This window comes from Phyllobates terribilis, unplaced genomic scaffold (assembly GCF_046119375.1).
Source record: "Phyllobates terribilis strain yellow unplaced genomic scaffold, ASM4611937v1 Scaffold_2__4_contigs__length_985480577, whole genome shotgun sequence".
NCBI classification, from domain to species: Eukaryota; Metazoa; Chordata; class Amphibia; order Anura; family Dendrobatidae; genus Phyllobates; species Phyllobates terribilis.
Genome location: NW_027362762.1, coordinates 114727498 through 114754532, shown reverse-complemented (window position 1 = coordinate 114754532; position 27035 = coordinate 114727498). Strand labels below are relative to the sequence as shown.

The 27035-nt window shown below is 46.6% G+C and overlaps 1 protein-coding gene across 8 annotated transcripts in view; it reads left to right on the top strand.

The window, feature by feature from the left end:
* STARD13 (StAR related lipid transfer domain containing 13) overlaps positions 1-27035 on the top strand; it is a 536983-nt gene that overhangs the window by 473007 nt on the left and 36941 nt on the right. The gene's annotated exons all lie outside the window — the stretch shown is intronic.

Sequence of the window (27035 nt, the reverse complement as noted above, 5' to 3'; positions counted from 1 at the left end):
GAACTATACTACATTTCTAATTGGAGGTATTTGCTAATATTATTATTATTATTACACTTACTACATATTGGGATAGGATCTTGGACATGGGAATACCCCATTAAATCTCATCCACTTTTATTGGTACTGTAAAATGCTGCTTATTATTAGTTTGGAAAATCTGCAACAAATATGCAATGTGTAAACCCATCCTTACCCTTTAGTCTGTGTGCCCACTATGCGTTTTTTAAGTATTTCTACAGCGGCAATTCCGCTGCAGAAACGCTTAAAAAACGCTTGGTAGAAGGTCTGCCATGTTCCCCAATGATAATCCGCATATGCTGTGCACATGCTGCGGAAATTTCCTCTGCGGATTATCATTGCGGAAAAATCCGTAGCACTACCAATTATTTAGCGGAATCGCTGTGTTTTCGCCGCCATTGACTTGAATCGGACCGCATGTCATCCGCATCACTGCATCTGTACATGCGGATAACATGCGGTTCAATGTGCGGATGGTACCCGGGTTTGGAGAAGAGGAGACTCTCCTCCGGACCCGGGTACCATAGTACCTGTAAAAAAAAGAATAAAATAAAAAATATACATTATACTTACCTTCTGATGGCCCCCGGTCTCCTTAGCAATGCGTCCTGGCTTTCCGGCAGCTCGCAGTGGACTCAAGGACCTGCCGTGATGTTATTTAGTCATGTGACTGGTCACGCGACTGCTGACGTCGGCGGTCGCGTGACCCGTCACATAACTAAATGACGTCATGGCAGGTCCTTGAGTCCACTGCGAGCTGCCGGCAAGCCAGGACAAGGACACCGGGGGCCATCAAAAGGTAAGTATAATATTTATTTTTTACCATTCTTCCGGTCACACTATATAAATCCATGCCGTTTGCATGGATTTATATAGTGTGACCAAGTTGTCAAGCACTTTCCAAGTGATGCTAAAATCGTTTGGAAAGCGCTTGTCAACCCGCATGCAGAAATGCAAGTGAAGAACGCTTCACATCCGCATGTCCCTGGCAGGAAAACGCATGTACAATCCGCATGTACAATCCGCATGCGTTTTTTCTGCAAGGGAGATGCAGAAACGCTCAGGAAAAATCCGGAGCATTTCGGCATCGTGGGCACATAGCCTTAGTGAGTACTTTGCATACATAACCCACTGATGAGTGACTTTTCCCCATGAGAGTGTGCTCATCATCTGTTCTGTATCTTCTATTCCTGATAACAATGAAAGTAATCTCCTGACTTAAGGCACCCATTCACATTAGACTAATGTCAGCTGAACCCGCTGATATTGATGGGTTCAACCAACGATCTGATGTGTAATGGGGGGTGCCTCCCAACTGATTATTGGAGGAGATGTCAGTCGGATATGTCTAATTACGGAATGCCAATTGCATTGTTCTCCAGGAGATAAGAAGGCACCCAACGTGTAAGTTGGAGGTTTTCTCACAGAGAATACAGGAGCGCTTAGCCAAGCGAGCGCTACTATGTATGGCAGCGTTAACTAAGATGGGCGAAGCATCATTCGGGCAACAGCCATCTAATGTGTACGGCCATTGCCTGTGATGTAACTTTCCTCACTAGGACAGATAAACCATGCATTCCCTGTAGATCTAGCAGCCACCATTTACATACAAGGACGCTATCAAACTAAGGATAGGATTAGCAATTATGATACAGTTTAAGGTTTGCACAGAAATGTGACATGAATACTGTCCACATTTTCGAACACAGGAGATGAATTTATCCTGCATGGTCACCTACCAGGTAAGTAACTGTGCTTTGGCCATTAGTGACCTCATTAGCTGTGATGGGATAAACACTTAAGTGTGATAATTCCAGAGCGGATGTTGCTATTAACAAGCACATTAGCAATTCACATGGTAATGGAGTTCTGACCTGTACTGTCTAATGATATCTTACCATATCTGTCTAGTGATCATCAGGATAAAGAGCCATTTAATTTTGTCATTGGAAACTTAACCTGTGATTGGTTTATTGAAATACTGATTAAAGGGGTTCTCTATATTGGATAATCCTTGTCAAATGAGTATCTTAACGATAAGCAGATCAGATCAGTCAGCCATCATTAGGAAAACTGGTGGTAAGTGAATTCTTTTCCTACAGCAGCAAAATAGGGGAAATTAACCATTACTCGGTTGTCACTCAAATCAATGGATTTTCTTTGTAATGCAGGAAAGGACATGTCCTCCAAGTGAGAGATGCTGTTAGTAACCATTCTTCACACTGCTCAAGAGATGATGATCTGGTTCATTCTATATTAATTCAGAATATAAAAACCCTATTAAAAATGACCTTTGAGTGGAAGAGTAATATCCTATCACTATAAATACGGGCAACAGAGATCTTTTTCAAGCCAAACTTAAAGCGTAACTGAACTTTAATTTTTTTTCCACTACTGCCTTTAGTGTGATCTGTGTGATGATCCATAGGCGCGAGCCCTGGATGTGGGCACTGCAAAAAAATAGATGGCCACAAACGCATTCCTATCTCTAGTTGCTTTTTTCAGAGTTTCATAAATAGTCAAGAACGTTTGCTTGGCTATTTCTGGTAATCCAGTATAATGAATGGACAGAGCAGTCTATGCGTGGCCATTTTTCTATTCGCAAGATTGTGCCCTGTTCTTGAGTTGGATGTAGATCCCACAATGGAGTCAGACTTTTGATGGCATAAATTGTGGATATTCCATAAATGCTTGGGGTGGAAATACCCTTTTACTTATTGATGTCTTCAAATTTCAGTACCAAGCAAATATCACAGTTGAATAAGACTGAGCTGCATTACCAGGCACAGGCACTACCAAAAGTACTGAGCTGTGGATTGTAAGCAATGAAGGTGATCTGCACATTGGAGTACTACTGCCTCATCCATCAACTGATCGTCAAGGTTGCTGGTTGTTGGACCCTCACTAATTCCAATCCTAATGTTGGACATCAATTTTGTAGTTTTAGAAACTCCCTTTAATTCTTTTGTGTGATAAAGTGTACTTTTGTGTTGTTATCAAGGTAGTTTATAGTACATTTTTTTAAAATCACACATACAGTATATAGGACCCTCATGGCAGACATGGCGTCTCATAGACACGGGTCCAATTCCATGCTAAGTTCATTGCAAAGGTATTTTCAAATAAGCTTCTCCATGATCCATTCTCCACCTAATGGTCATAAGAAATGAGAAATAGAACAGCCTATTTACATCTGTACATACAGTGCTGGCCAAAAGTATTGGCACCCCTGCAATTCTGTCAGATAATACTCAGTTTCTTCCTGAAAATGATTGCAATCACAAATTCTTTGGTATTATTCTCTTCATTTAATTTGTCTTCAATGAAAAAAACACAAAAAGAATTGTCCTAAAGCCAAATTGGATATAATTCCACACCAAACCTAAAAAAGGGGGTGGACAAAAGTATTGGCACCCTTTGAAAAATCATGTGATGCTTCTCTAATTTGTGTAATTAACAGCACCTGTAACTTACCTGTGGCACCTAACAGGTGTTGGCAATAACTAAATCACACTTGCAGCCAGTTAACATAGATTAAAGTTGACTCAACCTCTGTCCTGTGTCCTTGTGTGTACCACATTGAGCATGGAGAAAAGAAAGAAGACCAAAGAACTGTCTGAGGACTTGAGAAACCAAATTGTGAGGAAGCATGAGCAGTCTCAAGGCTACAAGTCCATCTCCAAAGACCTGAATGTTCCTGTGTCTTCCGTGTGCAGTGTCATCAAGAAGTTTAAAGCCCATGGCACTGTGGCTAGCCTCCCTAGATGTGGAGGAAAAGAAAAATTGATGAGAGATTTCAACGCAAGATTGTGCGGATGGTGGATAAAGAACCTCGACTAACATCCAAACAAGTTCATACTGCCCTGCAGTCCAAGGGTACAACAGTGTCAACCCGTACTATCCATCGATTTCTGAATGAAAAGGACTGTATGGTAGGATACCCAAGAAGACCCCACTTCTTACCCCGAGACATAAAAAAGCCAGGCTGGAGTTTGCCAAAACTTACCTGAGAAAGCCTAAAACGTTTTGGAAGAATGTTCTCTGGTCAGATGAGACAAAAGTAGAGCTTTTTGGGAAAAAGCATCAACATAGAGTGTACAGGAAAAAAAAAGAGGCATTCAAAGAAAAGAACACGGTCCCTACAGTCAAACATGGCGGAGGTTCCCTGATGTTTTGGGGTTGCTTTGCTACCTCTGGCACTGGACTGCTTGACCGTGTGCATGGCATTATGAAGTCTGAAGACTACCAACAAATTTTGCAGCATAATGTAGGGCCCAGTGTGAGAAAGCTGGGTCTCCCTCAGAGGTCATGGGTCTTCCAGCAGGACAATGACCCAAAACACACTTCCAAAAGCACTATAAAATGGTTTGAGAGAAAGCACTGGAGACTTCTAAGGTGGCCAGCAATGAGTCCAGACCTAAATCCTATAGAACACCTGTGGAGAGATCTCAAAATGGCAGTTTGGAGAAGGCACCCTTCAAATATCAGGGACCTGGAGCAGTTTGCCAAAGAAGAATGGTCTGCAATTCCAGCAGAGCATTGTAAGAAACTCATTGATGGTTACCGGAAGCGGTTGTTCGCAGTTATTTTGGCTAAAGATTGTGCAACCAAGTATTAGGCTGAGGGTGCCAATACTTTTGTCCGGCCCTTTTTTGGAGTTTTGTGTGAAATGATCAATGATTTCATTTTTGCTTCATTCTCTTTTGTGTTTTTTCCTTGCAAGCAAATTAAATGAAGATAATAATACCAAAGAATTTGTGATTGCAATCATTTTCAGGAAGAAACTGAGTATTATCTGACAGAATTGCAGGGGTGCCAATACTTTTGGCCAGCACTGTACATCAAAAACATAAAAAATAATGTAGAACCATTCATATATAGATATAAATATATTATTTTATTGAATGGACATACAGTCATGGCCAAAAGTGTTGGCACCTTTGAAATTGTTCCAGAAAATTAAGTACTTCTCCCAGAAAATGATTGCAACTACACATGTTTTATTATACACGTTTATTTCTTTTGTGCAACATTGGAACAACACAAAAAAAACAGAGGGGAAAAAAGGCAAATTGGACATAATTTCACACACAACCCCAAAAATGGGCTGGACAAAATTGTTGGCACCCTCAACTTAATATTTGGTTGCACACCCTTTGAAATGAATAACTGCAATCAATCGCTTCCTATAACCATCAACAAGCTTCTTACACCTCTAAACTACAATTTTAGACTACTCTTATTTTGGAAACTGCTCCAGGTCTCTCATATTTGAAGGCACCTTCTCTCAACAGCAATTTTAAGATCTCTCCACAGGTGTTCAATGAGATTTAGATCTGGACTCATTGCTGGCTACTTCAGAACTCTCCAGCGCATTATTTCCATCCATTTCTGGGTGCTTCTTGAAGTATGTTTGGGGTCATTGTCCTGCTGGAAGACCTATGACCTAGGATGAAAATCCAGCTTTCTGACACTGGGCACTACTTTGCGACCCAAAATTCTCTGGTAATCTTCAGTTTTCATAATGCCCTACACACAGTCAAGGCACCCAGTGCCAGAGGCAGCATCAAAACAAACAAAACATCTTTGAACCTCCACCATATTTGACTGTAGGTACTGTGTTCTTTTCTTTCTAGGCCTCATTCCATTTTCAGTAAACAATAGAATGATGTGCTTTACCAAAAAGCTCTATCTTGGTCTCATCTGTCCACAAGACATTTTCCCAGAAGGATTTTGGCTTACTGCCATCTAACTTTTTTATGTCTGTGTCAGCAACGGGGTCCTCCTGGGTCTCCTGCCATAACGTTTCATTTAATTAAAATGTCGATGTATAGTTTGCACTGACACTGATGCACCTTGAGCCTGCAGGACAGCTTGAATTTCTTTAGAACTTGATTGGGGCTGCTTATCCACCATCCGAGCTATATGCTGCCTTACAACCTGGCATCAATTTTTCTCTGCCGTCCAAGAAGATTAGCTACAGTGACATGGGTTTTAAGCTTCTTGATTATGTTGCGCACTGTGGACAAAGGAACATCAAGATCTCTGGAGATGGATTGGGAACCTTGAGATTCTTGATATTTTTCAACAATTTTGGTTCTAAAGTCCTCAGACAGTTCTCATCTCCTTTTTCTGTTCGCCATGCTTAGTGTGGCACACACAGACACACAATGCGAAGGTTGAGTCACCTTCTCCCCTTTGTATCTGGTTTCAAGTGTGATTTTCATATTTCCCACATCTATTACTTACCGCAGGTGAGTTTGAACAAGCATCACATGCTTGAAGCAAAGTTGTTTACCCACGTTTTTCGAAAGGTGTCAACAATTTTGTCCAGACCATTTTTGGGATTTTGTGTGAAATAATGTCCAATTCACCTTTTTTTTTCTCTGATTTTTTTGTGTTGTTCCAATACACACAAAGGATATAAACATGTCTAAAGCAAAACATGTGTAATTGCAATAATTTTCTGGGAGAAATACTTCATTTTATGGATCAATTTCAAGGATGCCAACACTTTCAGCTATGACTGTAAGTGTAGCTGAACCTACCAAAGAAAGGATGCCCCACTCCAACGTACGTTCCGCCTAAAGCTTTCTCAAGGAGACAAATCAATTCATATAATTCTCAAGAAATCATCTATAGATACATGCATGAGCTTTTACAAACTATTATCTTGGAATTAATATGTTAGACACTAGATAGACCCCGAGTCCATTCTCTTTGACAGCCAAGAATGGAGAAAATATCCAGCACCACAAAGGTGTTCCACAAAAATGCATAGCCGCAAAGGCTGTGTACTCTGCATATGGACTTTTAAATATGTCTTAAATAAAAGTGTATTGTTTTATGGGATCACCGTGTGGTGCTACATGTTTAGGTTCTCTAAGAAGTGACAAGTACTTTGCTTAAAGTGAAACTTTTATTTTAATTTTAGTTTTAGAAATGAATAGTACAAGTGAAGATAAGAAACTTTCTAATATATCTTATCACATAAATCTGCCTTTTTCTGACCTTTCATTTGCATGGGTAAAATCTGTTTTCAGTGAGGACAGATTTTCACATTATTGAGGTCGGTGATGACAGTTGCTGCTCACAAAGTTCTATGGAGAGGGGATGGGAGGAGGGAGGCGTTAGTGGCAGACATGGACATTCTGCTGCAAGTTTTCTTTAAGTGACAGTTATAATTTAAAAGTTATCTTTTTTTGAGTGGTCTTCTGCTAATGTGTCAAAGCTTGTGCCCACCAGAAGATCCTCCAGTCCTTAGGTGGGTTTTTGAATCTTCTCCTTCCTTTGCCAGCATCATGATCAATAGATCAATCACCACGACGTGCATGTATAGTATTTTGTGTAGGGTATTGTTAGTTGTTTCACTTCAACTGAATGTTATATTTACATCTGTCATGGAAGTTGTCCTGCAATAACTTCTACATCTGGGACATATTTGTTCTAGTGCACCGCCAGCTAATACTTTACATAGTTTTACATTAAGGAGTTGGACTCGAGCCAGAAGTGAATGACACAGTCATGGATTCTATTCAATAGGTATAATGTACAACTTAGTATATACTGACTGCAGTGGCTGCCGGTGGATTAAAGTGCAAATTGTGAACATTTCGGGGAATCAGTTAATGAGAATGCACGTGAATGGCACATTAAATATGGAGCTGCCTAAAGTAGTCCTCTGGATACTCAATTACAAGGTCCATACAGTCAAGTAGTCTTAATTAATGTAAAATCACACATTGTAATGTCCTTAGTAAAATGTGTATTCACTCCTAACACCATGCTTCTGCCATAGTCCTTTATGTTGTGTAAATGGAGACTTCAGGAGACAATGACATTAACACAAATATGTGAGCTGGTCAACTAGAGGCTGAAAATACACAAAGGAGAAGTAAAACTAGTAACAAAATGTCTGGCAGAAAACTATTCACTTTCATTAAATATTTGATCAGTAGGAAACACAGTGTGGAACCAAAATACAACTGGAAAATGTAACGGGTCTGGGAGGTGGAACCACAGAGCAACTATACAAAGGGGCAGTCCTTGTAAGGAAGCGGGTGACACCCAGGGAAGGCGGGCAGGCAGTCACGGCTAGTGACGGGGACAACCTCTGGGTAAGAGGGCAGGAGATCACGGCAAGTGACGGGGACAGTCTCTGGGTAAGAGGGCAGGAGATCACGGCCAGTGACGGGGACAGTCTCTGGGTAAGAGGGCAGGAGGTCACGGCAAGTGACGGGGGCAGTCTCTGGGTAAGAGGGCAGGAGATCACGGCCAGTGACGGGGACTGTCTCTGGGTAAGAGGGCAGGAGGTCACGGCAAGTGACGGGGGCAGTCTCTTGACAGGCGGGTGGTCACGGCAAGTGATGACTAAGCCTCCAGGTAGGCAAGCAGGCAGGTAGCGGGTGGACGCTCCCATGTGAGCGGGCGAGAGTCTCTGGACAAGCGGGTGGTCACAGCAAGTGACGGCTGAGCCTCCAGGTAGGCAAGCAGGCAGGTAGCGGGTGGACGCTCCCAGGTGAGCGGGCGAGAGTCTCTGGACAAGCGGGTGGTCACAGCAAGTGACGGCTGAGCCTCCAGGTAGGCAAGCAGGCAGGTAGCGGGTGGACGCTCCCAGGTGAGCGGGCGAGAGTCTCTGGACAAGCGGGTGGTCACAGCAAGTGACGACAGCGCCTCCAGGTAGGCTAGCGGGCAGGTAGCAGGTGAGCGCTCCCAGGTGAGCGGGTAAGATTCTCTGGACAGGCAGGTGGTCACAGCACGTGACGGCAGAGCCTCCAGGTAGGCTAGCGGGCAGGTAGCAGGTGAGCGCTCCCAGGTGAGCGGGTAAGATTCTCTGGACAGGCAGGTGGTCACAGCACGTGACGGCAGAGCCTCCAGGTAGGCTAGCAGGCAGGTAGCAGGTGAGCGCTCCCAGGTGAGCGGGCAGACGGATCCATAGACAGACTGGCAGGGCTGGTAGGCAGATTGTCGGACCGCAGGAATAACAGCAGATAGACACGAGTCAGGCAGGTATCAGACAGGAAACTGGCAGGTAACTGGTAACGGGACCTGAAGGCTGAAGCAGAGTGATGAACTATGCTACAACATTGCTCGGGCACCTCCATTTTGGAGGAGGTGCCTTAGATATGGAGAGATCCTCCGGCCATTGGGCGGGGACTCCTTAGGACGGCGCGCGCGGCCTAAGCACAGTGGCCGGGAAGGAGCGTGCGCTGCCAGCAGAGCGGGAGGAAGACGCCGGGCACGGAGCGGAGAGGTGAGGGGAACAGCGTCCCTGCCTAGCAGGAGGCAGGGACGCCGACGCTACAGTACCCCCCCCTTTAGGCCCCCCTTCTTTAGGCCAGACAGAAATTTATCAAGGATGAGAGTGGCATGGATGTTCTCCCGGGGCTCCCACGTTCTCTCCTCAGGACCAAACCCCTTCCAATCTACTAGAAAAAAGGTCTTTCCTCTTACCCTTTTGGTGGCCAGAATGTTCTCTACCTCAAACTCGTTTTCAGCGGAAACCGGAGCAGGAGGCGTACCTGTAGACTTGGAAAAAGAGTTAAGTACCACGGGTTTGAGGAGAGATATATGGAAGGAGTTAGGGATCCACAAGTTGGCCGGGAGTTTCAATTTATAGGCCACCGGGTTGATCTGTTTGATAACCTCCAGTGGGCCGATGAACCGAGGCCCTAACTTGTAGGAAGGAACCTTGAGCCGGACATACTTGGACGAGAGCCAAACTTTATCTCCAGGACGGAATTGTGGAGGATCCAGGCGTTTTTTGTCAGCGTGTTTTTTCATCCGCTCGGACGACTGAATGAGTGCGGATCGGGTACTCTCCCAAATGGAGGAAAATTCGCTAACGAGGGATTCCGCAGCCGTATTGTCCACCGAGGTGGAGACGGGAAATGGGATCCGAGGATGCTGACCGAAGACTACAAAAAACGGGGATTTGGAGGACGATTCGCTCTCGTGGTTATTGTAAGAGAATTCGGCCCATGGTAGGAGATCCACCCAGTCTGAATGGTGGGCATTAACGAAGTGCCGGAGGTAACTGGTCAGGATCTGATTGATCCGCTCCACTTGACCATTGGACTGTGGGTGGTAAGCGGAGGAGAAGTCCAGGGTGACGTCTAGCAGCTTACATGTGGCTCTCCAGAAGCGTGAGGTGAACTGAACCCCACGATCCGACACGATGTGGAGAGGCAGGCCATGGAGACGGAAGATGTGGCGCATAAAGTCTTTAGCCAGCTCGGGTGCAGATGGGAGGCCCGGCAGGGGAATGAAGTGAAGCATCTTGGAAAAGCGGTCAGCGACCACCCAAATGACCGTACAACCGGCAGAGACAGGGAGATCTGTAATAAAGTCCATAGCTATATGCTGCCAGGGGGCAGCAGGTACTGGAAGAGGAAGAAGGCGACCGGCTGGCAGGTGTCTTGGAACCTTGTTGCGGGTGCAGGACACACAGGCAGAAACAAAGTCTATTACGTCCTTGTGCAGGGTAGGCCACCAGTAGTGCCGGGTAATAAGCTGGAGGGTCTTTTTCTGACCGGAGTGGCCAGCTAGCTTAGACGAGTGACCCCAGTGTAGGATCTTCTCCCGATCAGGTACAGTTACGAACGTCTTACCGGGAGGGAGACTATTTAGATTCACGGGGGCCACCTGCATTACTCTAGCGGGATCGATGATGTGTTTAGGTTCCTCCTCGAGATCAGACACCAGGAAGGATCGGGACAAGGCGTCAGCTTTGATGTTTTTGTCAGCCGGGCGAAAATGAAGAACGAAATCAAAGCGAGCAAAAAACAAGGACCACCGGGCTTGGCGCGGGTTAAGTCTCTGGGCACTCTGGAGGTAAGCCAAGTTCTTGTGGTCCGTGTAAATTATTACCGGGTGAAGAGCCCCCTCGAGCAGGTAACGCCACTCCTCCAATGCCAGCTTAATGGCCAATAACTCTCGGTCTCCTATAGAATAGTTGCGCTCAGAAGAGGAGAAGAGTTTGGAGAAGAAGCCGCAAGTTACCATTCTTCCGGAAGACGATTTTTGGGTAAGTACCGCTCCGGCTCCAGAGGAGGAGGCGTCAACTTCCAGGAAGAATTGCTTGTTGCCGTCCGGGCGATGCAGCACCGGGGCGGAAGAGAAAGCCTGTTTTAAGGAAAGAAAGGCTTCCTCTGCTTCAGGCGGCCATTCTCTGGGATTAGTGCCCTTACGGGTGAGCGCAGAGATTGGGGCAGTCCGGGAAGAGAAGTGCGGTATGAAGAGGCGGTAGTAGTTGGCGAAGCCCAGGATAGCCTTCAACCCCTCTGGTCGAGGCCACTTCTCGATGGCAGACAGTTTATCAGGATCCATTCGTAGGCCGGTCTGAGAAATTATGTAGCCCAAAAACGGAAGCGAGGTCTGCTCAAAGAGGCACTTCTCATATTTAGCGTAGAGGTGGTTCTGCCTGAGCCTGAGCAGGACCTGACGAACATCCCTCCGGTGAGTGAGAAGATCCGGAGAGAAGACCAAGATGTCGTCCAGGTACACCACTACGCAGGAGTAGAGAAGGTCCCGGAAGATGTCATTGACCAACTCTTGAAAGACGGCGGGAGCGTTACAGAGACCAAAGGGCATTACCAGGTATTCATAGTGGCCGTCCCGGGTGTTGAATGCCGTCTTCCATTCATCCCCCTGACGGATACGGACCAGGTTATAGGCCCCACGGAGGTCCAGCTTGGTGAAGATTCTAGCCCCCCTCAGACGGTCAAATAATTCCGGAATGAGCGGAAGGGGGTATTTATTCTTCACCGTGATCTGGTTAAGGCCTCTATAGTCTATACAGGGACGGAGTGAGCCGTCCTTCTTTTTAACGAAGAAGAAGCCTGCTCCCGCCGGGGAGGTAGATTTCCGGATAAATCCCCGGGCCAGATTCTCCTCAATATATTCAGACATGGACCGGGTCTCAGCAGCGGACAAAGGGTAAATACGCCCATGGGGAGGAGTAGCGCCGGGTAACAGGTCGATTGAGCAGTCGTATGGTCTATGAGGGGGTAATGTCTCTGCCTCCTTTTTATTAAAGACGTCCGCAAAAGACCAATAGGGAATCGGAAGTCCAGGTAGATTAGCAGGGGTAGGAGAAGGACGGACAGGATGGACGGGAACTAAACAAGTCTTATGGCAGTCCTGTCCCCAGCGAAGGACTTCTCCGGTCTGCCAATCAAGCACGGGTGCATGTCTCTGAAGCCAAGGTAGGCCTAGCAAGAGGGCGTGAGAGAGTCCAGGCAGAACATGAAAGAAGATGCTCTCAGAGTGCAGCATTCCCACCTGCAGAGTAATGGATTCGGTGATGAGTTGGATGGGACGTGGTAAGAGGTCCCCATCCACAGCAGCGACAGATAAGGGTACAGCCAGAGGTTTGGTGGGAATGCGGTATTTTTCTACCAGGGACTGAGAAATGAGATTTCCGGCAGCTCCAGAGTCAAGTTGGGCTAGTTCAAAATAACGGTTCTCCCCGCAGATGATAGAGACCGACAGCAACAGAGATGGAGAGGGTTTATTCTTGTCTAGGACGACCTCTCTGAGCGATCCTAGACACAGGCGTTTCCCGACCTCTCCGGGCAGGTACGGATCCGGTGCTCCTTACTGCCACAGTAGAAGCAGCTCCCCTCAGCTCGGCGTAACTCTTGACGGGTTTTGACCATCTTGGTCTGGTCGACCTGCATAGGTTCGGATGAGTGCGCCTGGGGAGTAGCGGGAGAAGAGACGGGTTTCTGAAAGGTAGGGGCTAGACGTGAAAACCTCCTCTCACGAGTGACCTCTTTGGCGCGCTCCTGGAACCGGATGTCAATCCGGGTGGCAAGAGTTATTAAGTCGTCGAGAGTGGTAGGAATGTCCCGACCGGCGAGTTCATCTTTAATACGGCCGGACAGACCCTCCCAAAAGACAGACACCAGGGCGTCGTTATCCCAGGCCAGCTCCGAAGCAAGGGTACGGAACCGTATGGCATATTGGCCCACGGTGAGATTTCCTTGATGGAGGCGTAGCAGAGATGATGCGGATGAGGTCTTCCGTCCGGGTTCGTCGAAGACTTTCCGGAAAGCCGTGAGAAAGGCTGGCAGGTCGGTCACCAGGGGGTCTCCTCTCTCCCATAGAGGATTTAGCCAAGCCAGTGCCTCCCCCGTGAGATGGGACATGATGAAGGCTACTTTGGCCCGGTCGGAGATAAACTGGTGGGACAAGAGTTCAAAGTGCAGGGTGCACTGGTTTATGAAGCCCCGAGCTTGAGCGGGGTCACCTCCGAAGCGAGGAGGTGCAGAAAGCCGGGGTCCAGGGCAGGATACCATGGTATTGGTGGGCAGCGGCGCTGCCGGGTTGCGAGTCATGACACTAGCGGTGGTAGCTGGTGGAGCAGTCAGAGTGTCCAGGCGAGAGTTGACATTCCGCAGGTGACTCAGGATGGACTCCTGTTGGGACCTCTGACGGGACAGTTCATGACATAGGTCCGAGAGCGAGGGAGCTTGGGTGCCACCGGGTTCCATGGCCCGAGCAAACTGTAACGGGTCTGGGAGGTGGAACCACAGAGCAACTATACAAAGGGGCAGTCCTTGTAAGGAAGCGGGTGACACCCAGGGAAGGCGGGCAGGCAGTCACGGCTAGTGACGGGGACAGTCTCTGGGTAAGAGGGCAGGAGATCACGGCAAGTGACGGGGACAGTCTCTGGGTAAGAGGGCAGGAGATCACGGCCAGTGACGGGGACAGTCTCTGGGTAAGAGGGCAGGAGGTCATGGCAAGTGACGGGGGCAGTCTCTTGACAGGTGTGTGGTCACGGCAAGTGATGGCTAAGCCTCCAGGTAGGCTAGCAGGCAGGTAGCGGGTGGACGCTCCCAGGTGAGCGGGCGAGAGTCTCTGGACAAGCGGGTGGTCACAGCAAGTGACGGCTGAGCCTCCAGGTAGGCAAGCAGGCAGGTAGCGGGTGGACGCTCCCAGGTGAGCGGGCGAGAGTCTCTGGACAAGCGGGTGGTCACAGCAAGTGACGGCAGCGCCTCCAGGTAGGCTAGCGGGCAGGTAGCAGGTGAGCGCTCCCAGGTGAGCGGGTAAGATTCTCTGGACAGGCAGGTGGTCACAGCACGTGACGGCAGAGCCTCCAGGTAGGCTAGCGGGCAGGTAGCAGGTGAGCGCTCCCAGGTGAGCGGGTAAGATTCTCTGGACAGGCAGGTGGTCATAGCACGTGACGGCAGAGCCTCCAGGTAGGCTAGCAGGCAGGTAGCAGGTGAGCGCTCCCAGGTGAGCGGGCAGACGGATCCATAGACAGACTGGCAGGGCTGGTAGGCAGACTGTCGGACCGCAGGAATAACAGCAGATAGACACGAGTCAGGCAGGTATCAGACAGGAAACTGGCAGGAAACTGGCAGGTAACTGGTAACGGGACCTGAGGGCTGAAGCAGAGTGATGAACTATGCTACAACATTGCTCGGGCACCTCCATTTTGGAGGCGGTGCCTTATATATGGAGAGATCCTCCGGCAATTGGCCGGGGACTCCTTAGGACGGCGCACGCGGCCCCTTTAAGAGACGGGGAGAGCCCGCGCGCCCTAAGCACAGTGGCCGGGAAGGAGCGCGCGCTGCCAGCAGAGCGGGAGGAAGACACCGGGCACGGAGCGGAGAGGTGAGGGGAACAGCGTCCCTGCCTAGCAGGAGGCAGGGACGCCGACGCTACAGAAAAGTTCTAGATTCAAGCATCTATGAGCCTGGCAATGACATCTTCATTACACCTCACTTCAGAGTAAGACAAAGAAAATGACAATTACATGGAACCATTATATGGTTGAACAAACCATACTTCAAAATTTCAATGATTAATTAAAGCTGGCTATACACTTTTAATAGATGATTGCTTGGCCCATTGCTATTCCTCCTGACTTCTCCATACACATACATGCTTTATTTGGCAGAGTATGCATGTGCTTTCAGTAGAGAGAGATGGGTAAGCTGCTGTCAGACACTTCTGATGGCTAATAAAATCAGCGTGAAAAAAGCCCAGGACCAGATGGGCTGCATGCAAGACTTCTTAAGGAACTTGGCTCTGTTGGCTTGAAAACCGCACCCAGAGAGTTGTGGTCAATGACTGCTACTCTGAATGACTCCGATAGTAAGTGCTGTACCTCAAGGTTCATTGCTGGTTTCACTACAGTTTCATAGTTTTCAAAGTTTTTAAGCTTAAAGTTAGACATAAGTTCATTGAGTTCAACCTATAACCTAACATGTTGATCCAGAGGAAGCCAAAAACCCCATGAGGCAGATGTTAATTGCCTCATATTAGGGGAAAAATTCCTTCCTGATTCTACATACGTCAATCATACGAGTTCTTGGATCAACGTCCCATCACAGAATCTAGTACCCATGACTAGGGATGAGCGGACCCGTGGATGTCCGGGTTCGGTCGAACTGTAGTCCGAAGTTCGGTTCGGGTACCAGAACTTGACCCGAACATGACTCCGAGTCTGATCCCCATAGAAGCCAATGGGGACTCAAACATTTGTTCTGTAAAACAGTTGTAGTACGGGCTAGTAGGCTGAAAAAGGAAGCAAAATGGGGGTAAGAGCAGGACAACTGCCCTGCAAACAAATGTGGATAGGAAAATGATAACCTGGCTGAACAAATCTGGAATCAGAGGAAGAGGGTATGGATCTCAGATGGTAATTTGATTAAATTCCCGGAAATCTAAATAGGGACGGAGACCGCAATCTTTCTTCTTCACAAAGAAGAAGCCTGCCACCACAAGCGAAGATTAGGGTCTGATATGTCCCTTCTCCAGACTTTCCGCAATGAAATCCTTCATGGCTTGTCTCTCAGGACCAGAAAGATTATACAGTTTGGACTTAGGTAGTTTAGCTCCGGGGTCAGGTTAATAGGACAGTCATATGCACAATGAGGAGGCAAATCCTAACACCCCTTCTTAGAAAAACGTCCTCAAAATCAGACAAAAACGCAGGTAAGGACTCTGTAGAGACTGCAGAAAGGGAAATGTTTAAACAGTTCTCATAGCAGTAATCTCCCCATTCAATGATCTCTCTGGATTGCCAATCCACTATCGGATTATATTTCACCAACCAGGGTAAACCCAGTACAATTGGAGTGGGAAGACCGTCCAGGACATAACAAGGAATTATCTCACAATGAACAGACCCCAGCCTCAATCTTACATTATGTACAATCTGAGTCAGAGCTTTCTGTGCAAGTGGCGCTGAGTCGATGGCAAAAAACAGGAATGGGCTTAGCTAAAGTACAGCAAACAAGCCCATGAGTTCTCACAAACTCAGCATCAACCATGCTGTTTCCAGCTCCACTGTCTACAAACACAGAAATTTTCTCAGTCCTGCTGTCTAGCACCACCTCTGCTGTCAGGACAAACCGAGAACTGCAAGTTGATGAAAACCACACCCCTAGATTATCCAACTCCAGACTACTAAGGGTTAATCGAGTTTTATTTTGCTTAGGAATCGAGGGACAGGCCCCAATAAAATGTCCCTTTTTTCCACAAAAAAAAAAACGCCTTTCTTTTTGCGGATCTCAGGGGAAACGTACAATGCAGAGGCACCCCCTAACTGCATGGGTTCTTCCACCTCCACCAGTACTGGTTCACCCCCAGACCGCTCCCTTGGCAAAGGGGCATTACCCCGAAAAGAGGGTTCCGGAGAAGGTGGTCTCACCCACCTATCCCGAAGGCGTCTATCAACGCGAATTGCCAATGACATGGCAGCCTCCAAGGACTCTGGGGTTTCATACATTGCCAAGGCATCTTTCAACCTTTCAGTAAGGCCCTGGCAAAATTGGCTTCTCAGAGCTGGGTCATTCCATTTGGTATCAGTTGCCCACCTGCGGAATTCGGAGCTATACGTCTCCACTGACCGATTCCCCTGCTGAAGGCGACGCAGCCTGGACTCAGCCAAGGAGATACGGTCAGAATCATCATAGATAAGGGATAGAGCCCCCAAAAAAACCTCCACTGACTGGAGAAAAACTGAACACTGTGGCAAAGAGAAAGCCAAGGATTGAGGATCTCCTTGCAACAGTGAGACCACAATCCCCACTCACTGCACCTCATCTTTGGAGGAGTAAAATATAATTTGCAAGCTTCCTTGAACACAAAAAACTTGTTCCTACCTCCTGAAAACCTTTACGGGAGGGCAATTTTAAGTTCAAGCTGGACCGGCCTACCCGCAAAGACCCCAACATTAGGAGACTGCAGCCACTGCTGTTGCTGCTGAATCTTAGAGCGAAGGACAGTCACCTCCAGAGACAGCTTGTGCAGCTACTCTGCCAGCATTGCAACGGGATCCATGAACCAAGGGAGAAAGAAAAAAAAACACATCCAAAAAAACTTAAGCCCTGAATGTTCCTAGAGCTTGGCCCTAGATAGGGAGAGGACAGGGTGAGCACTAGTTAAGCCCCACTACAAACTAAAGACAACAAGATAGACAAACAAAGGGGATACACTTAGCTTGAGCAGACACCAGAGAGATAACGCCAACTGTCCTCCAAGGCCACCAGAGAAGAAACTAGCCAACAGCTAGTGCTCCAAGCCAACACAGAGGTACATAGAACTATCACCGGCGCCTCTCTGGAGAAACTCAGAGTTTTTAACTACCAAGCAAGGGTGTGTCAATCAGCAGCAGAAGGTGGAGGTAGCTGCTGGTTCCTAAAGGAAGAAAGATACAATACCAAAGAGATGAGAGGATCAAGAAGGCATCTGCAATGCCAAGTGCAGTGACCTTCTGCAGCCGGCTCCAGAGTGACTGTCTGTCACATCTGAAACACCCGTGACAGTTTTTGTGCTTTTGTTTTGTTTTTTTATGAAAATGACTTAAAATAACATGGAATTAAAAAAATAAAAAATAACAATCTTGAGCCAGAAGGCAGAGGTCCAAGTGGAGGAGAAGGTTGCGGAGGAGGTGGAGTTGGACGTAGCGGTGTAGGTGGAAGAGGCGGAAGAGGAGGTAGCCAACACTGTTTTTTGGTTTTTATTTGTTTTTTGTTTTAATTTTGTTTTAATTTTGGGAGGCTCCAAAACATTGGGAATGTCAAATAGAATGAACAAACTGCGGTGGAGTACAACATTGGCTGCATGCGGCTGATATATTTCTCTAGTCAGCCAAAGATATGGACAAGTCTTGTGGGATCCACTCCTGGTTCATTTTAACGAATGTGAGCTTTGTCACCTTGGCTGTGAACAGGCCTATCTGTGATCACACCCCCTGCTATGCTAAACACATGTTTTGACAGTAGACTTTCCCAGGGCAGACCAGCACCTCCAAGGCGTAAAGGGCAAGCTCAGGCCATGTGTCCAACTTGGAAACCCAGAAGATGCTGTAAATGGGGAGACGAATCATTCAACCCGTGGAGACGTGTGGACACGTACTTGTCCACCATATTGTTAAAACGCTGCCTCCTGCTAATACGGACCTCATTAGATGGTGGTGCCAGATGTTGTGGTGTGCTGAGGAAAGTTTTCCACATTTCAGCCATGCTATCCCTCCCTTCCGAGGTGGTGCCAGTGCCTCAGCTGCATTGGCGACTTCCTCCTGCTCCTCTGCCTTGTTCTTTCACTGAGCCCCCGCTGTCAGGTGAGTAGTGTGTCTATCAGCGGGCACTTGTATTCCCACATTTTCCGACCTTGCTCCAGTGACAGAAGTAAGGATGGTATGTTGTCCTTGTAGCAGGGATCCAGCAGGGTGGCCCCCCAGTAATCAGCACTGGTAACAATCAGGGCAACTCGGCGGTCGTTGAGCAGGTACAGTAGCATGTATTGGCTCATGTGTTCCAGGCTCCCAAGAGGCAGCAAAAAGCTGTCCTTGGTGGGAGGTGTATCGTCTGGGTCCTCTGTATCCCCCCAGCCATGCTCCAGTGATGCCCATGAGCTGTTATGAGTGCCACCCTGCTGTGAACACGGTTCCTCCTCCTCCAAAACTGTCCCCTGGATGGACAGTTGTGTACCTGGCCGCTGTTGATACATGAACCCACCCTCCGAGCCATGTGTGGACGACTGGCCTGATAATGGTGTGAATGCTCGTTGTTCCTCCTCCTCTTCCTCCTGTGCCACCACCTCATCCATCATCGCCTGAAGCGTTTTTTCAAGCTGGCATAAAAGTGGGATAGTAACACTGGTGATGGCATCATCAGTGCTGTCCATGTTGGTGGAGTACTCAAGCAACGCAACATGGCACACACGTCCCGCATGGAGGCCCTCTTGTTGACTCGTGAAGTGGTGTTGTTCAACAGAGCGACTCACCCGTGCGTGCTGCCGCTGACACTCCACTATTGCCTGCTGCTGCTTGCATAGTCTCACCAGCATTTGTAAGGTGGAATTCTAAGTGACGCTGCAGCGCAGACAGACAAGCAGCAGGGTGATAACGCTGAAAGCGCTTACAGACGGCCCACACTTTCAGCAGCAGCTTTGACATATCAGAGAAATTTTTAAGGAAGCGCTGCACCACCAAATTCAGCACATGCGCCAGGCAAGGGATGTGTGTCTAATTAGCTAGACCCAGAGCTGCTGCGAGATTTCGCCCCTTATCGAACACCATCAGGCCATGCCTGAGGTTCAGCGACACCAACTACTCATCAGTCTGTTGTTTGATCCCCATCCACAGCTCATGCATGGTGTGGGATTTTTCCCCCAAACAGATGAGTTTCAGAACAGCCTGCTGTTGTTTCCTCCTGGCTGTCCCGAAGTTGGTGGTGCTAGTGTTATGCTGACCAGGTGAGGAGGCGGTGGAGGAAGCTAAGTAGGAGGAGGCAACATGGATAGAGAAACATCAAGTGCTCCTCGGTGGCAGTAGAACATGCGCCAGAACGTCTTCCGCCTCAGGCCTAGCCGTCACTACATTTATCCAGTGGGCTGTTAAGGAGATATAACATCCCTGCCTGTGGTTACTGGTCCATGTATCGGTGGTTATGTGGACCTTGCCACTGACGAAGTTGCGCAGTGCACACCTGATTTTGTCTGCAACATGTTTATGCAGGGCAGAGATGGCTCGCCTGGAAAAGTAGTGGTGGCTGAGAAGCACGTACTGTGGTACAGCCACCACCAACATTTTTTTAAAGCTGTCTATCTCTACCAGCCGAAAAGACAGCATTTTAAAGGCCAGGAATTTTTAAATGCAGGCATTCACGACCAGGGATCTTGGATGGGTAAGGGGGGGTATGTTCTCTTTCTCTCCAGTATTTGGGGGATAGACAGCTGAATGCATCCATGGAACGGTGTGGAGATGATCGGTGACACTGCTGGTGGTGGTGGTGCTGTCACATCCTCTCTTTGCGATGAGCCAGGTGGACTTGTTGATTGGGAGCCGGAGGAAGTGGCCGAAACCACAGCAGAAAAGGGAGCAGGAGGAGCCTCAGATCTTTCCTGGTTTTTCATGTGCCTACTGAAGTTCGTGATTTGAATTCAGATGCCTTTGTCATGCAGGTGGAGCTCGGGTTCAGAACATTTATGCCTCGCTTCAGGCTCTGACGACACAGCATGCAAACCACCCATCTCTTGTCATCAGTACATTGCCTGAAGAATTACCATGGAGCACCTTTGAGCTGGCTTTGGTCTGCTCAGTTCGTCAGCGCGGTGGGCACTAGCAGCTGAAGTACTGGCCAGCGACTGGGCTTTTGCACCCTGCCCCCTCTTCTGCTGTGCAGCTGCGGCAGCATGACCATCTCCTCTTCCTCCGAACTGCGCACATCACATGGATGGCCTTCACTCCATGTGGGATCTAGGATATCATCATCCCTCACATCATCTTCCACCCACTCCTCACCCCTGCCCTCCTTGCCGGTCTGCACACTGCAGAAAGATGCAGCAGTTGCCACCTGTATTTCGTCATCATCATAAGAGATGTGCTGCGGTGGTCCGCTGACCGTGTGCACTAGCCCTCTCATGTACTCATTCTCAAACTGAACAAGTGGTTTGGCAATAAGTGCACTCAATCTCTTCCACTTGTGGGGCAGGGCCAGGTGGATGGCCCATGGAACCACAGCCAGTGGAGTCATCAAAAAGCAGAAGTGACTACTGCATGACTTTGGGCTCAAACTGCTTGACTGATTTGCAAGGAGGTGAGGTGGAAGACAGATGCCCATGGTCCGAAGGTGCCAACTGCGCATTTTCAGCCGTGAACCAGGTGGAAGACAATGCTGGACCGGAGGCACTCTCAGCCATCCAATTTAAAAACCACCTCAACATGTTCTCGCCTCACCATTCATCCAGCGCTACTCAGGTTTACGAAATTACACAGAAATTCCTGCCGCCTGCGTTCACCAGAGGAAGGCGTTTCATTTAGACGCGTAGCAGGCACAGAACGACCACGTTCTCTCCCTGCCGCAGCTACCCCACCACCACAAGTACCACGCCATGTCCCCTATTTGATGCTCTCCTCGTTTTTTGCACCCCAAACAAGTACACTGTAGAGAAGAGAAAGTGCCCAGCAGATTATTACACTCTTAGGGCACTGTACACCAGGCGGTTAGGGCACTCTGCACAAGACTGTTAGGACACTCTACACAAGGCTGTTAAAGCACTCTGCACCAGGTGTTATTGCATTCTGCAGCAGGCCATTATGGCCCTCAACACCAGGTTATTAAGGCACTGTGTACCAGGCTGTTAGGGCACTCTGCACCAGGCTGTTGAGGCACTCTTCACCAAGCTGCCAGGGTAATGTGCACCAGGCTGTTAGGGTAATGTGCACCAGGCTGTTAGGGCAATGTGCACCAGGCTGTTAGGGCAATGTGCACCAGGCTGTTGGGGCATTCTGCACCAGGCTGAGAATACAATGGCGGCGCAAGCTGTGATCTGTCGTTTATACAGGCCGGGTCACGTGATGCGCCGGCCAATCACAGCTATGCCAATGCTTGGCATGGCTGTGATTGCTCCGGAAGTGCCCACAACCTTAAAACTTGTTGATTGGCTGCACTGCAGCCTTTCAACAAACTTTATTCGGCATTCAAACCTAAACAGTACAGCAGACGTTTGGGAGAAGTCTGTGTTCGGAGTTCAGCACCGGACACTAGGTGTCCTGTACAAATCCCGAACTTTACATTTCGGGTTCGCTCACCTCTACCCATAACCTGTAATATTATATTTTTCAAGAAAGGCATCCAGGCCCTTTTTGCACTTTTGTAGTGAATCAACCATTACATCATAATGTAGCAGAGAGTTCCATAGTCTCACTACTCTTACAGTAAAGAATCATCATCATATTAACCCTTCTTTCCTCTAGACTGAGAGAATGCCCATTCTCACCGTTGTAGGCCATTCCCTTAATAACCTTGGTTGCTCATCTCTGCACTCACTCTAGTTCAGCTATGTCCTTCTTATACACTGGAGCCCAAAATTCTACTCAGTTTTCTAAGTGTGGCTAGCAACTTGTATAGAGGCAAAATTATGTTCTTGCCGTGAACATTTATGCTTCTTTTAATGCATCCCATTATTTTATATGCCTTGGCAGCAGCTGCCTAGCACTGGTCACTAAATTTGAGTTTGCCGTCCACTCATACTCCCAAGTCTTTTTCAGTGGCTTTTTTACCAATATTTTACCATTTAGTACGTTATTATGCAATTCATTTCCTCTGCCCAAGTGCATAACCTTACATTTATCTACATTAAACTTCAATTGCCATTTCTCAACCCAAGCCTCCTGCTTACATAAATCCCTCTGAAATATTAAATTATCATCCTCTGTGTTGTTTACCTTGAAAAATTTAGGATCATCTGCCAAATTTTAGATTCTAGTTTGTATGCCCTATACAAGTTATTTAATAAATATGTAAAAAAAAAGAAGAGGGCCCAATACTGATCCATTTCCCATTTCTCTCATTTTATATACCAAACGTTTGTGTGGCACCATATCAAACACCTTTGAAAAGTCCATATAGACAACATCCATGGTGTTACCCTGGTCTAGACTGGAACTTACCTCCTCATATAAACTAATCAGATTAGCTTGACAGGACCGATCCCTCATAAACCCATGTTGATGCTGGGTTGTGAGGTTATTTTTATTGAGATATTCCGGGATTTCATCTCATAGAAAACCCTCAAAGAGTTTGTCCACGGTAAAGGTAAAACAGGAAGAGGTAAAACTTACCAGCCTATAATTTCCAAGCAAGAGATTTTGCCTTGTTTTTAAATATTGGCACCAAATTTACTTTGCACCAGTCCTGGAGAACATACCCTGTTATTATGGAATCTTTGAATGTTAGAAATAATGGTTTGACTATCTTGGTACTTAAAGGGGTTGTCCACTACTCTGACAACCCCTTCTAAATCAGCATGTTTGCCTGTAAAATAACAACACTTATACTCCCCTCCATTTCCGGCATCGTTCCAGTGATGTTGGCATTTGCTCTCCCAGGGCTCATGTCACATTGTTATGTCATGCGAGCCCTGTGCCCATTCAATGCTGGATTCACTCTTCCTGCCTTCGGATGTATCAGACATCAAAAGGAAGTGAGCGGCCAGCTCCAGCAAGTGGATCCTTTTACATTTTGTCCTATAACCCCATTTACCACATAATAACTAGAATATATTTCTATGCTTATACAGGTGGCACAATTGAAGAAAACAGACATTTTTTTGAATTGTGTTACAATGGTAAAGCACATTACTGATACAGTTCCAGTGAAACTGTGATAAAACTTGTATTGTATGTGTGAGCCATTAGCTTATCTTTATGAGGTAAATCTGGTGGATAAGGCCACATTTAGAAGAATTGAGGTCCCTTTATGGGATTAATGAGGCTTAGGGGAAAGTAATGTGATATAAACTTTCATCTCCTCTTTCATATCTTTCCTGTTATTACTTAATACACCCTGCTTATAGAGCTGTATCACATAGAGGACATACGCTATACAGACAAAAGTAGTGGTGCACCTTCTACTCATTGAATTCAGGTCCCATGGTCACAGATGTGTAAAATCCCACAATGACATTTCTTTCCTTCTACATATTCTATAATCACCTGTACGTGGTATCATTGAAAAGTAGAAGGAACGACTCGAACCACGAAGTAGAGATCACATAAACTTAAAGAGCTGAATCGCCAAGTGCTGAGGCACATAATGCATACATGTTACCCACACTCTGCTGACTCCATAACTGTAAACCAGGGCTGTGGAGTCGGTAAGCCAATCTTCCGACTCTTCAATTTCCCTGACTTCCGACTCCGAAGCACTGGAGGAGGAGCATCACTACTGAGCGTGTACATAAAGTGCAGCACAGATTCATCTCCACTAAAAGCTTAAATTCTTAGATCAGGAATAGAACAGACATTTATAGGACACTTCATAACTTTACCAAATTTTTATCAAAAAATATTCAGCACATCTTGAATTGAACTACTGTACCAATTTATAATATATTTTCTGAGTTGGTCCATTTTATACCGACTCTGACTCCGACTTCATCAAAATGGACACCGACTCCACCACTCCACAGCAATGGAAACCATTATACTGTGTGGATGCCATTATATTTTGTGGAAGCCATTGTACTGTGTGGAGGTGATTATACTGTGTGGAAACCATTATACTGTATGGCGAGCTCTGTGGGAATCATTATACTATGTGGAGGGCCATAATACTGTGTGGAGGGCTGAGGGGGGCCAATATGTTTTGTGGAGGCTATTATACTGTATTCAGGGCTGTGTGGGGCCATTATACTGTGTGGAGGGCAGTGTAAGGCAATTATATTGTGTTGTGGGTAAGTGGGGGCAATCATACTGTGTTTTGGGACTGTGGCAGCCATCACACTGTGTTGTGGGGACCATCATACTGTGTTGTGATGTTGTGGGAGAAATCATAATGTTTTGTGGGACTCTAGGGTCCTCATAATTATGTGGGGGAACTGTGGGTAAATCATTGTGTTGGGGGCACTGTGGGAGCTTCATAATGTGCTTGTGAATTCACTGTGAGGTTATCATACTGTGATTGGGGTGCATTTTTATTGACATACTTTATGGGGGGTCATGAAAATGTTATCATAGTGGGTGAGAACACAAAGGGGCTTCAATAGGGGCAAAATTACTTTGTAAGTGCTGCAATACATGTCCCTCTCTCTGTTTTTACAAGTTGGGAGATACACCCATGTGTTTTTATGCCTATGCGCTGTGACCCCACAAAAAAATTTGTGTGTGTGTGGGAAAAGGGGTTTCTGCTATGGGGTCCCATGATTTCTATGTACACCCCTGCTAGCCATGTATAATGTGGCTTTGTTTCTGACAGTGAGCAGTGCATCTATGGTAGCCAAAAAAAAAAGCCTAATTAGATTGTGTAGGATTAAATGTGTCTCTCTTCCTCCAAAAAATAGCGCCTCACCTATGTACAGGTTATGTGTTTTATTACAGCTCTGTGCCATTGACTTCAATAGAGCTGAGCCGCAATAGAAGACATTTTCTATAGACAGGGATGGGGCTGTTTTTGGAAGAAGACAGCCATGTTTTTCTAATCCTGGATAACCTATAAATTATTGCACCTATCTTTAGGTTTGTCATAGTTGCTCATTATTGTATTTATAGTCAGGGACATTGGGCGTAGCCAAGGGACTCCTTTACAGTCATATACATGAAATAACTATGGGCCAAATAGCTATCTCTCCTGACTTCTCCATACACAGGAGCTCTTATTGTTTCGGAAAACAAAAGAATTGGCCATTGTAATTCCATTGTTTGTTCCACGGAGAGTCAGGATGCCTCAATACACATCAGGTGGTTGGCTGGTCCCCTCAAAATCATTGGGTTCATCTGATGTGTATAAGAGCCTTTAATAATACTCCTATCACATCTGCGCTAATCATGTAGCAGATCCTTCATATGATGGACAACAGCAGTGCCTGATGGACCCATTAACAATTTTACAATAGTGGGGTCTTTGAGTTTTTATCAGTTTGTTCAGTATTTTTTTGCAGATCTGCGATGTACGCCTCCTACATAAATATGAATCGAGCCTAAATTATTGAGCACTCATGAATCAGCCATGAAATAATGGATATTCACTCTGATGATAACCTACAAAACTCCAAAGCACTTCTCCGGCAACATCAATATTTTTTTTTTTTTACGGACACTGGAAAAACAATCCTCCATTTTTACAGACTGTACAAGATACAAAAATGGTTTATTGGCTACAATCTTACAGAGCTCATCTCTAAAAACATTTTTTTCCTAAAGGAGAGTAATTTTATAATTGCAGTGGCATACAATGTGCTCTATGGCAGCACATAAAGTGCTCTGTGTGACTCCATGCAGCCTCCTGTATATGCATTTATTGTGTACAAAGGTCTAAATATATTCTATAATGAGATATGTAATTTGATAAATTCTAGAAATTTGCTGATCACTAATCTTTTCCTTCTCTGTTCATGAGCATGGCATTAGTAAGTAAGGTTAATTTATTCTGCAAAATAAAACCAATTATATATTAAATACAAATGTCATTACAATACAGATAATAAAAAAAAAATAAATGTTATGCATTAGAAGAGATTTAAGGCTAAATCCACAAGCATCCCCAGTAAATGAAATCTTAATCCACCGCAATGGTTTGCATGCAGCAGCAATCTGGTGTGAACATGTAAATGAATAGGCTCAATAGCTGCAGATAACTACGTATAAATATGCAAAGAGGGGAAGAAAAGCTGACAGGCTTAGCCAAACGCAGGTGGTTTTGCAGAAAATTGGGATCTAATTACTGAATGTGATCTACGCGTTTGCATGTTGATAATGTACACACCTGACCTGAAAGGAGGACATGTGCCTGGGTGGGCCAGAAGACTGGTGACCACTGTAATCGGACCCCTGACCAAGCCGAGCCCCCAGCCCTGACTGCATTTATAGGTTAGGCCAGAAGACACAGTACACTCATGATAAGTTGGAGGAGCTCCAGCCGATCTGTTACTAGATCAACATTTGCTGAGGATTCTAGGCTAAATGTCAGCAATAGTTGCAGCCAAGTTGTGCTAAAGGAACTTGGATTTATCCTTTAAGCATTTACATTTTTTGTAAAAAAAAAACTGCAGAG